Here is a 10737-nt window from a genome sequence, read left to right as displayed (position 1 = left end):
AGTCATTCAATCCCGGAATCCTACTCGGAATACCACAGACAAGGTTAGACTTTCCAGATTCTCATGAATGCCGCCATCAATTCTAGCTTATACCACGAAGATTCTGATTAAGGAATCCAAGAGATATGCGCCCGGTCTAAGGTAGAACGGAAGTGGTTGTCAGTCACGCGTTCATAGGTGAGAATGATGATGAGTGTCACAGATCATCACATTCATCATGTTGAAGTGCAACGAATATCTTAGAATAGGAATAAGTCAAATTGAATAGAAAATAGTAATTGCATTGAAACTTGAGGTACAGCATAGCTCCACACCCTTAATCTATGGTGTGCAGAAACTCCACCGTTGAAAATACATAAGTGATGAAGGTCCAGGCATGGCCGAATGGCCAGCCCCCATGAAAGACCGAATGGTCAAAAGAACTAGATAGTCCAAGACATCTAATAAACTAGTAAAAAGTTCTATTTATACTAAACTAGCTACTAGGGTTTACAGAAGTAAGTAATTGATGCATAAATTCACTTCCAAGGCCCACTTGGTGTGTGCTTGGGCTGAGCTTGATCTATCCACGAGCTGAGGCTCCTCTTGGAGTTGAATGCCAAGTTGTAACGTGTTTTGGGCGTTCAACTCTGGTTCGTGACATGTTTCTGGCGTTTGACTCCAGAATGCAGCATGGAACTGGCGTTGAGCACCGGTTTACGTCATCTATTTACCAATAAAGTATCGACTATTATATATTTCTGGAAAGCTCTGGATGTCTACTTTCCAACACCATTGAGAGCGCGCCATTTGGAGGTTTGTAGCTCCAGAAAATCTATTTTGAGTGTAGGGAGGTCAGATTCCAGCAGCATCAGCAGTCCTTTGTCAGCCTCCTATCAGAGTTTTGGTCAGGTCCCTCAATTTCAGCCAGAAAATACCTAAAATCACAGAAAAACACACAAACTCATAGTAAAGTCCAGATATGTGAATTTAGCATAAAAACTAATGAAAACATCCCTAAAAGTAACTAGATTATACTAAAATCTACCTAAAAACAATGCCAAAAAGCGTATAAATTATCCGCTCATCACAGGCCATCACAACTTTCTGTTCAAAATATATTTACACCGATTTCCTGATGCACGCGTGCGCGCGCTAGGTGCATACGTGTGGGTTACCAAAATCGCAAGGGACGCGCACGCGTGCTAGACACGTACGCGTGGACTTGCTCATGCGCAAGGCACGCTTCCAGCGCACCTCCCGCGCAACTCTCTGTTCAATCTAACATTTCTTACGTTCACGCATGACGCATACGCATCCTAGGCACTTGTACATCGAATGCCCCTTTTTTGTATGCAGAATGCAGATGATGATGCAGAATATAGGAATGAACACTGATAAAAATGAAACAAAATAAAACTAAGAATGAAACGGAACGATCATACCATGGTGGGTTGTCTCCCACCTAGCATTGTTAGTTAAGGTCCTTAAGTTGGACATGTGGTGAGCTCCTTGTCATGGTGGCTCGTGCTTGAACTCGTCCAGGAATCCCCACCAATGTTTGTAATTCCAATAGCCTCCGGGGTCCCAAACTAGGCGCATAAAGCCTTTAAGTAAGTTAAAGCAAGTGACAAGGCCCCAAGCGTGTTGATTGTTAGAATGAATTCCGGGGTCCCAAACTTTGCTTTTACACCCGTCTTCTTATTGATCATCATTGTTCCAACTGGGTGGCAAGCAATTTGAATTCTCACTGACGTGTCCAAACAACTTCCTAGACCCATTTAATCAAGCTCCACACCAACCTTTGCATTTAGACTTGGGGCATGCAACCGTATTGAACCTTGCCTGACAACTCCTACCACTAACCATCTTCCTCTTACTCTTAAAGCCACAAAGAGCTCTAAGTTGACCATTCATCTCAAGTAAACCATATTTAGGTAGGAAAGTAGAGGTTAAGGATAAGGATTTTATCCACTTGAATGTTGTATTGGATGGTAATGGCTTTGGGAGAGGTGTTTCCAATGGTCTTGCAAGCTCCACTCCCTTGTGCTCTTCTTTGAAATCTTCCACCCCTTGCAAACCTCTTCAACTTCATCCGCGCCCTGATCAAATTCTTCTAATTCTTCCCCGTCACTCAAGTCATAAGTTGGAGGCTGAGAAAAGTCTACCTCCACATCATCTTTAGATTCACTTGGAGAAGGTTCTTCAAACTCAATGGGTTCAATTGCAGATGCAAGTTCATCACTTGGAGGGCTTGATTCATGATCATCATCACCAAGAGAACTTGCCTTTTGATCTATTCCGTCCAATTCTTCATAAGGAACATGCCTTGGAGGTTGTGCACTATCCTCCTCAATATCAATTTCAAGCTTATTGGGGGAATACTCTACAACTCTAGATTCCCATGGAGGATCAGCATCTCCTAAGTCTTCAACCACTTCTTCTTCTTCAACATTTACGGCTTCCTCCACTTATTTTAATACAAAGTCACGTTCCTCTTTGTCCACTGGAGTTTCTAGTATCTCCTCCATGCTACGCTCTTTTATTGATTCTCCACATGTAGCCATGGGAGTACTTTGAGCATCAAAGCGCAGAGAGGCTAAATTACCTACTACTCGCTCCAATTGGTGAAGGGTTGCATCAAATCGATCCAGTGTTTCCTCAAGACGATCCCTTGACTATTGTTCCTCTTGGATAACATAATAAGGATCATATGGCTCATGGATTGATGGATATGAGGAAGGTGTATATTGAGGTGGTGGTTCTTGGGAGTAATTGTGTTGGAATGGTGGTGGTTCTATGTATGGTTCGTATGGTTCATATGGTGGTTGATATGGTGGATAAGAGTTAGGATCATATGAGGGTGTTTGATAGTAGGTGGCTTGTGAGTAAGGTGGTTCAAAGCTATGTTGAGGAGGTGGTCCATGGGCATGTGGTGGTGGTTGGTGACACGTACAACTAGGACTACCACATCCATTCGATTGGTGTGTAGTAGGATTGGAGTTAGACCTATATGAGACCGGAGGAGGTTGTTGCCAAGAAGGTTGTCTATAAACTTATGGCTCCTCCCAACCTTGATTATTCCATCCTTGATGCATATCCTCATTGTAGCTTCCATTACCTATGACAAAATTTGAACCAAACTCATAGCCAAGGGGGTGAGAATTCATGGTAGCAAATAAAAGAAAAAACTAATAAAAATAAGCAACTAAGTCCTAAAACTAACAAAAACTAACAAACAAACAAAAAGAAAATATTTACAATAACCAATAATAAGGCACACGTTTGCAATTCTCCGGCAACGGCACCATTTTGATGAACAGATTTTTGATGGTATAGAATTTCACAAATATATTCTCGTTGAAAGTATAGTTTATAAACCAACAATAATCCTTTCATACAAAAATTTGGGTGTCATAAGTAACAAACCCCTTAAAAACAATAAACGAAGTATTCAAACCTCGGGTCATCTCTCAAGGAATTGCAGGGAAGTGTTCTTGTTATTGGTTATGAGATTGTATCTTTTGGGTGTTTTTGAATAATGAAGCAAGGAAAGTAAATTGTAAGAATTAAACTAATAACTAGAAAATCTCTTGGCAAGGTTCGGTGGTCAAGGATCTCTATCCTTATCACTAACCGCAACATGAGAATTGGCAAGGATCAATCCCATTAAATTATCCTCTACCTAGTAAAGAAAAGTTAAATGAGCTATATCAATCCAAGTCCATAAGTTCTAACTCTCCACTAATTCAATTAGTGAGAACTAGAGTCAATGGCTACCAATCATCAATTTCTTGGACATTAGTAACTCAAGAGTTCCTAAGTTACCATCCCAAGCCAAGAACATAAAATCCTACTCTAACATCCTTCCAAGCATTTTATCAAACACTTGGAAGGCATAAAATAAAAGAATAGAAAACTAACAAGAGAATGTAAATACTAAAACCAACAATTGCAAAATCAATGATAACAAATAAAGGAAGAAGTAATAAACATGAAATATCTCAAATTGCATAAAAAGGAAAATCAATCTAACATGAAGAGTTCATAAACTAAATTGTAAAATAAATAGATCAACAAGAGAAGATAGATAAACTAAAATACTAGAATAAATAAGAGTAGAAGAAAACTTAATTAAAGTATGATAGAAATCTGAAATTGAAAAGGAATAAAACTAAGAATCCCAAAACCTAGAGAGATTAGAGAGCCTCTTTCTCTAGAAACTACATCTAAAACCTAAAATTATGTGAATGAGAAGTGTCTGCATGATTCCCCCACTCCGCAGCTTCTAATCTGTGTTTTCAGGCTTGGAACTAGGCCTAAAACAGCCCAGAAATTGCCCACAGCGATTTATGATACGTCCAGCACGTGGCTCCGTCACACGTACGCATCACTTGTCTGCCGCTCCATCCACGTGTACGCGTTATTCACGCGTACGCGTCATGCACGCGTACGCCTCACCTAACAGCAAGGCAACTATGGCAAATTGTATATCGTTGTGAAGCCCCGATCTGCTTCCAATGTAGCTCCTTCCTAACATACCATTTCTCACAGCAAGTTAGAAGCGCCTTTCTTCTTGCCTTCATTGTTCCATCATAAACACCATCGCCCATCGTGTCATCAATCTTCTTGATCTCTTCCTCAAATTTCATGATTTTCCTGTCGATATCACCAAATTTATCTTTATGCCATCTTCGCAGAGGACCTATCATAGCCTTCACTTTATCTGTGAATTGCGCCTCTCCTAGGCCTCTCCATTCCTCCTTAATTATTCTCAGGAAATCTTCATGTGTAAACTACGAATCAAGGCTTCTGAACCGCCTCGGCTCATCTCTCTGCCTCCTATCTTACACTATAATTGGACAATAGTCAGACAAGCCCCCATGAAACAACAAGGAACCTGGCATAACCCTGCTATGTAACTCAACTCCTCCCATAGAACAAGTTTCTCATCTCTAACATGCGCTCCATACACCAAAATAAAAGCACAATTAAAATTATACTTCACTAGCTCCCCTTCAACACACAACCATATCTCCCATTTGTGACTATTTCTTATTTTAAAAAATTCATCATCCCATACTAACAAACCCACCAGATGCACCATTAGATTCAACAAAGTCCCACCCTACACAACTATTTTCCCAAATGTTTAGCATATCAAATTTAGTCACTAACTGTCTTTTCGTCTCCACCAGGCCTAACATGTTTAGTCTAAATTTTCTTTTCAGGTCTTTTATCATTCTCAACTTTCCGTCACCCCTCAACCCCCTGATATTCCAAGAACTAAAAATCATTTCAAAAAATTATAGCACACCTTTTTATGAGCTTTGGGTTTGCTCTTCCTTGCTTTTGCCTTTTGTTTCGCCAAGCATTTTTTTAGAGCAATTTCTTCGTTCTGCTGTTGAAGGATCGCCATAATATCATCTTCTTCATTATACAATACTGCTCCTGACTCCGTTGCTAGTTCCCAAGTTCTTTTGTTTTCTGAAATCTTCTCTTCCAAAGTAACACCCTCATTGTTACTGACTTCATCATCATTGGCATGTGCTGCGTCTTCCAAGTTACCCTCGTCTTCGTCACATCCATCTTCGACACTATGCACTGGTAAATTTCTGTCAACACAAGCTTCCATACCCAGTCCAGACTTCCCAAACACTTTATCATCTTCACCATTGTGTTCATCAACATTACCATGTCCTACCTCAACGTTGTCTTCCATGCCTGCAGTTCCTAGTAGCTCAGCCGCCCCCTACCATGAACTACTAAGCTACCTCCTCCTGCCTCTACCGCACGTGTCAAAGTTCGAGCCCCATTATGCCCGCCAGCCCGTTCCAGTACCAGCTCAACACAAGGGGAGACAAGGACTACCACTGGCTGACACACATGAGCTCTCGTTGCCGCCGCACTTCCCAGGCTAGTTCGTCGTCCTTCTCTCCAGTTTACTCCAACCCCAATCGCCCGACAACCATCCCCTATGTTGCGATCTGGTCGGCGCACCGCTCGTGAATCAGCCACCGTCTCTAGTTCTTTATCAGGTCAGGTTCGTGCCGCTCCCGCCCTAGAGACCGTAGCCCCAACTCCTGAAAATCCCTGGGCGCAGAGGCTTCTAACACTGATGAAACAAAGTCCTCATGACTTGCGTTTCCCCAACCCGCTGGCTTCATTACCGACCCGCAGCAGACATGACCCGAGCTCCCCAAGGAAGGCCCATGATGGACGTCCGCTTCTCTAGCCTGCTTGGTTGCTTCAGACCTTTGCCTTCAAGGCCCAAGTCTTTATTGCGTGCAGCACCTATATTTGTTGAGGGGCTCCCTTGTGTGTTCAATTACAGCCGGCCTTATTTTTCCCCTGCCTAGCCCAGTAGGTTTGCAACCATAATCCTAGGAAATAGTTAGCTTAGAATCCACTTCATTACTCACCTCATATCCCAAAAAATCTGCCGAGCCTTCAATATCACCTTTATTAGTATACTTTTATTTTTTTAATTAATCTAATTTTATTTAAATAATTTAAAATTTAAATTATAAAATTTTTAATTTAATTTAAATGGATCTAATTTAGAATTTAATTGAATTTAAAAGTAATTTATTCCATTTTTAAAAAAATTAACAATTTAACTTTGACACCTAGGACTGGCAATAGGTTGGGTATGGTAGAGTTTGGACCCTATCCTAATTCTACCCACAAGTTGAAAATTTCATTAAAACTCTATTCTACTATACCCGCTATTCGCATCCTAAAATTCTAAACCCTGCCCTATATCCTACCCTACTTGTAGATATATCAAATTTTTTCAAAGCAAATATAAAATTCAATCATTTCAAATTTTATACATATTAATAAAATAAAAAATAAAAATCTAATACTCTAAATTATTAAATTAACTAATTAGTTTAGTGATTGTTCACTTATTACAGGTCATTACATAAAAAAAATTGTGGGTTTAACTTTTATCTTTTTTATTATATATCTAATTTTTATAAAATATATGTTATATATAGAATCCGACTAAAATAGGATATACCTTAAATTCATATCTTATTGATCTTTACCTACCTAAATAGTTGGACCGGATAAAAAATGTATTGCTAGCCCTATTAACACCTGCATGTTGTACTCGAAATATATTTATAACAAGAAATTCAACAATTTAATAAAGTGTTCATACTACATGTCCGATTAGTTTTGTGTACTTTATTCAATTATATAAAAATAACATTTAGGTGAATGTGCCAACGTGGATGTCAAGAAAGTGAAAGGAAAAAAAATACAGAGTGTTTCTATCTGATCTCACGGAGCTCCTTCAAGCATTCATGCTTTCTTGGATACACGCTGGTTTCAAGAATAATGAATATACTGCAATAAAATACAACATTTATCAGTAAATTAAATTTTGGGTTAACGTTGGATTTTTTTATAAACTCGGAAAAATAGAAATAGAGAGACGAAAACTACGTTTATGTCCCATTTCTTTTTTCAGGAAGTTTAGAAAATATAAAAATCTTTTGTATTTGATATTAAAAAAGCTTTATCTTTTGTATTTTGGGTCAAATTAAAGATCAAACTTTAGATATATATTTTGTTCATAAAATTTCTTTTACTATTCATAAAATCATTTATGCTAAAAGTTTAAACAAATAATTATATCACCAACAATTTATAATGTAACTATCATTTTTGTAAACATGTTTTAAATTATTTTTGTCATTTTTTAAAAATTGTCCAATCTCTGGAATTTTCAAAAGTTGTTTTTCGAAAAGAGTAGTAATTGTATTTCATAAAAGAAAACAAAAGTTACTGGCAACAAATCAAGAGAAGCCATAACATAAATAATACATTTTGATATTTTAGCCATTAATGACTAAAAGAACAAAATAAAATTTTTAAAAATATTTATATAATAGTATAGTTCTTATTATCAATAACCACAACTAGAAAATAGATTAATACAGACAGATTTACAGATAGATTTAGTCTTTATTACAGACAGATTTTTTGTTACCGACGAAATTACCGTCGGATTTTGTCCCTCTGTAAAAGCCCCGTCGGAAATTATTTACCGACGGATTTTTTTTCCGTCGAAAAATTATCGACGGATTTTTACCAGTTACAGACGAATTTTTTGTCTGTAATTACAGACAGATTTTCAGACGGATTTTCCGTCTGTAATTACAGAGAAATTCTCAGACGGATTTTCTGTCTGTAATTACAGACAGATTTTCAGACGGATTTTCCGTCTGTAATTACAGACAATTTTCAGACGGATTTTCCGTCTATAATTACAGACGGATTTTCCGACAGATTTTTCGTCTGAAATTTGAACTTTGAAAAATCATTTCACACTCTGATTACAGACAGAAAATCCGTCTGTAAATCCGTCAATAAGGTAAAATAGAATTTTTTATTTTTCTAATTACAAAATAAACTTATTTTCATACAAAATAAATATAAATTTAGTACAAATTTTTATCTAATCTGTATTAGAATATTTATAATATTTCAAAATATAAACAAATTCATCGTATTATCAAACTAAAAGAAAAGTACTATAAACAAGCAAGTCAATATAATTCAAAATATAAACAAAATGTATTGATCATCAACTATAATTTCCAGTATATTGTTCAACCAAACTAAAACTATCAGCTATAATCTTCAGTGTCATCTTCATCCTCATCATCATAGTCCTCATCCGAACCAAACTAAAACTATACCAAGTCCATTTTTGCCCTTGCTAGTTCCCTCTCCAATGTTTTCTTCTCCTCCAGCATGATGGTGCAACTCCAAGTTACCACACATACTAACCAGTCATATATTATATGATAAAATGAGTTCAAGATATGCCTACTAGCAGCTCAAAAATCCACCGTTGGTAATCACGAATGGCATTAGTAGTGGCTCCGCTTGCTAAGATGGTTTCCTCGAGTTCTTAAATAGTTGGGCTAAGCTTTTCAACTTCCAAAATCTTTTGGCGGTGTGTTTTCTCTAGAATTTTGTTTTCCTCCTGTTTATGGCAGCTGTTAGTTAGCTGCATTTCAGTTCACAACAGAATGAAAAAATGAGAAAGGATAGAGATTCTTACCTGACAAATCTCAATCTGTCTCAACTTCAAATGGAGCAATAATGCTGTCAATTGGGAGAGAATCCCTTCTTTACTTTAAGGGTGTGTTGGGGAATTTGGGTCTTGGAGGAAAAGATAGAATAAGAAAAGGGCTTCAAGAGTAAGACAGACTCCCTTTTACTCATTGAGCTGTTTCCTTCCCAACTTGTAATTGCACCTTAATTAGCTGAGACCATAACTCTTACCTGACAGATACAACAAGGCTCAAGATCTGTAGAAGACTCCGCCATAACAGACATGTATATTTGCTGTTTTATCGACTTCATAATGACATCCTCGCTCAATCCAGTGCTGACATCTCCAATTCGCTCCTCCAATGCCAACAATTCCTGCAGTTCGACTTGAAGTCAGAAGAAATCGCAGAAACATTGCCAATGTAGAGGAATAACAATCATTTGTTTTTTACCTCATAAGACGTGTTATCAACACCAAGGCGCATTTCTCTGTGCCTGTCATGCAGTTCAGCCATCCCATGATATATGAAAGGGTAAAAAAAGCATATAATCCTGACATTTCACAAGTGGCAAAGGAGAACATCCTTAAGTTAGCATTTTCAATAGAGTAATACGAGGTCCACAAGAATATGGCAGCTGCCACAAACTTGGCAAATCTGGCACAGAGAACAATTAAATTAGGTCAGTTAGACTGATGGTCGCATCAAGACGACTGTTAGTTGGCTAAAACAGTTAAGCAATCCTGTTGACAAAACAAGAATACTGAAAGAAAATGAAAAGATGAGAAAGAACTGCATACATAAATTAGATGATAACATCAAGTCAACAAGACCATAAATATTTTTACACAATGGTATGAATCTTGAAAATTCAAACTGTGTATAAACCAATGCATATTCCTAAGGTCTAAATTCTTAATTCATGGCTAAATCTCTGTTTTCTCTTTCTTTCATCCATCGCTCTAACCAACTCGAACTAAACCGTGCCAGTTATTAACCAACTCGAACTAAACTGTGCCAGTTAATATAAAAGTGTGATTAAATTAAAAATGTTACCAGTTAATATAAAAGTATGATCTTAATTTAAACTATACTTTTTAAGTGTTGTCATAGCTAGCATATTCATAGTTATCATAAGATTCACCATTTTAAAATGGGGGTATTTTAAAATGGTTGATATATTTACACCTTGACAGCTTCTTGTTTGAGGGGCGAGGAAGGGGCATTAAAGCTCTAGTAGAAATCTGTCTCTGAAAGAATGGGCAAAAGATACTATTAAATAAAAAAATAAGGAGAAAAGCAATTACTGCTCATACTGCATACCTGATTTTTTTTCATCACTGGACATGCCACCAGACACTGCTTTGCCAGATGCACTAAAAGCCTGCTCTCTGCAATAACTTGGAAATTTCATGATGCAGAATCTATCAAAGAGAAACAGTTGGCATGTGTAGATTACAATTCAAATTAGAAACAGGGCTCCAAAGAACACAGCTTATCTAAATTTTCTACTTTTGTATATTAACAGACGAAACCCAATAGATTTATAAATTATAATTAAAAAAATGTGTACAAAAAGAAAGCAGTTAAATTGTCATATTATGTTTTAATTTCTCTTGAAAGATATAAATAATTTAAAATAGATTCCAATAATGCAACATGCGAGAATGTAAGACATTGT

General features: G+C 37.3%; 1 long non-coding RNA gene across 1 annotated transcript; it reads right to left on the bottom strand.

Moving 5' to 3' along the window:
• Positions 1–8543: 8543 nt before the first annotated feature.
• LOC107480309 (uncharacterized) lies at positions 8544–9635 on the bottom strand. Its single transcript, XR_008003555.1, has 3 exons — positions 9510–9635; positions 9065–9432; positions 8544–8986 (listed from the first exon to the last, which is right to left on the bottom strand). It is a non-coding gene; the product is annotated as an uncharacterized LOC107480309 (long non-coding RNA).
• Between the last annotated feature and the right edge of the window lie 1102 nt (positions 9636–10737).

This window comes from Arachis duranensis, chromosome 1 (genome assembly GCF_000817695.3).
Source record: "Arachis duranensis cultivar V14167 chromosome 1, aradu.V14167.gnm2.J7QH, whole genome shotgun sequence".
Taxonomy (NCBI): domain Eukaryota; kingdom Viridiplantae; phylum Streptophyta; class Magnoliopsida; order Fabales; family Fabaceae; genus Arachis; species Arachis duranensis.
Note: the sequence above shows the minus strand (reverse complement) of the source record. Positions and strands in the feature narration are given on the sequence as shown.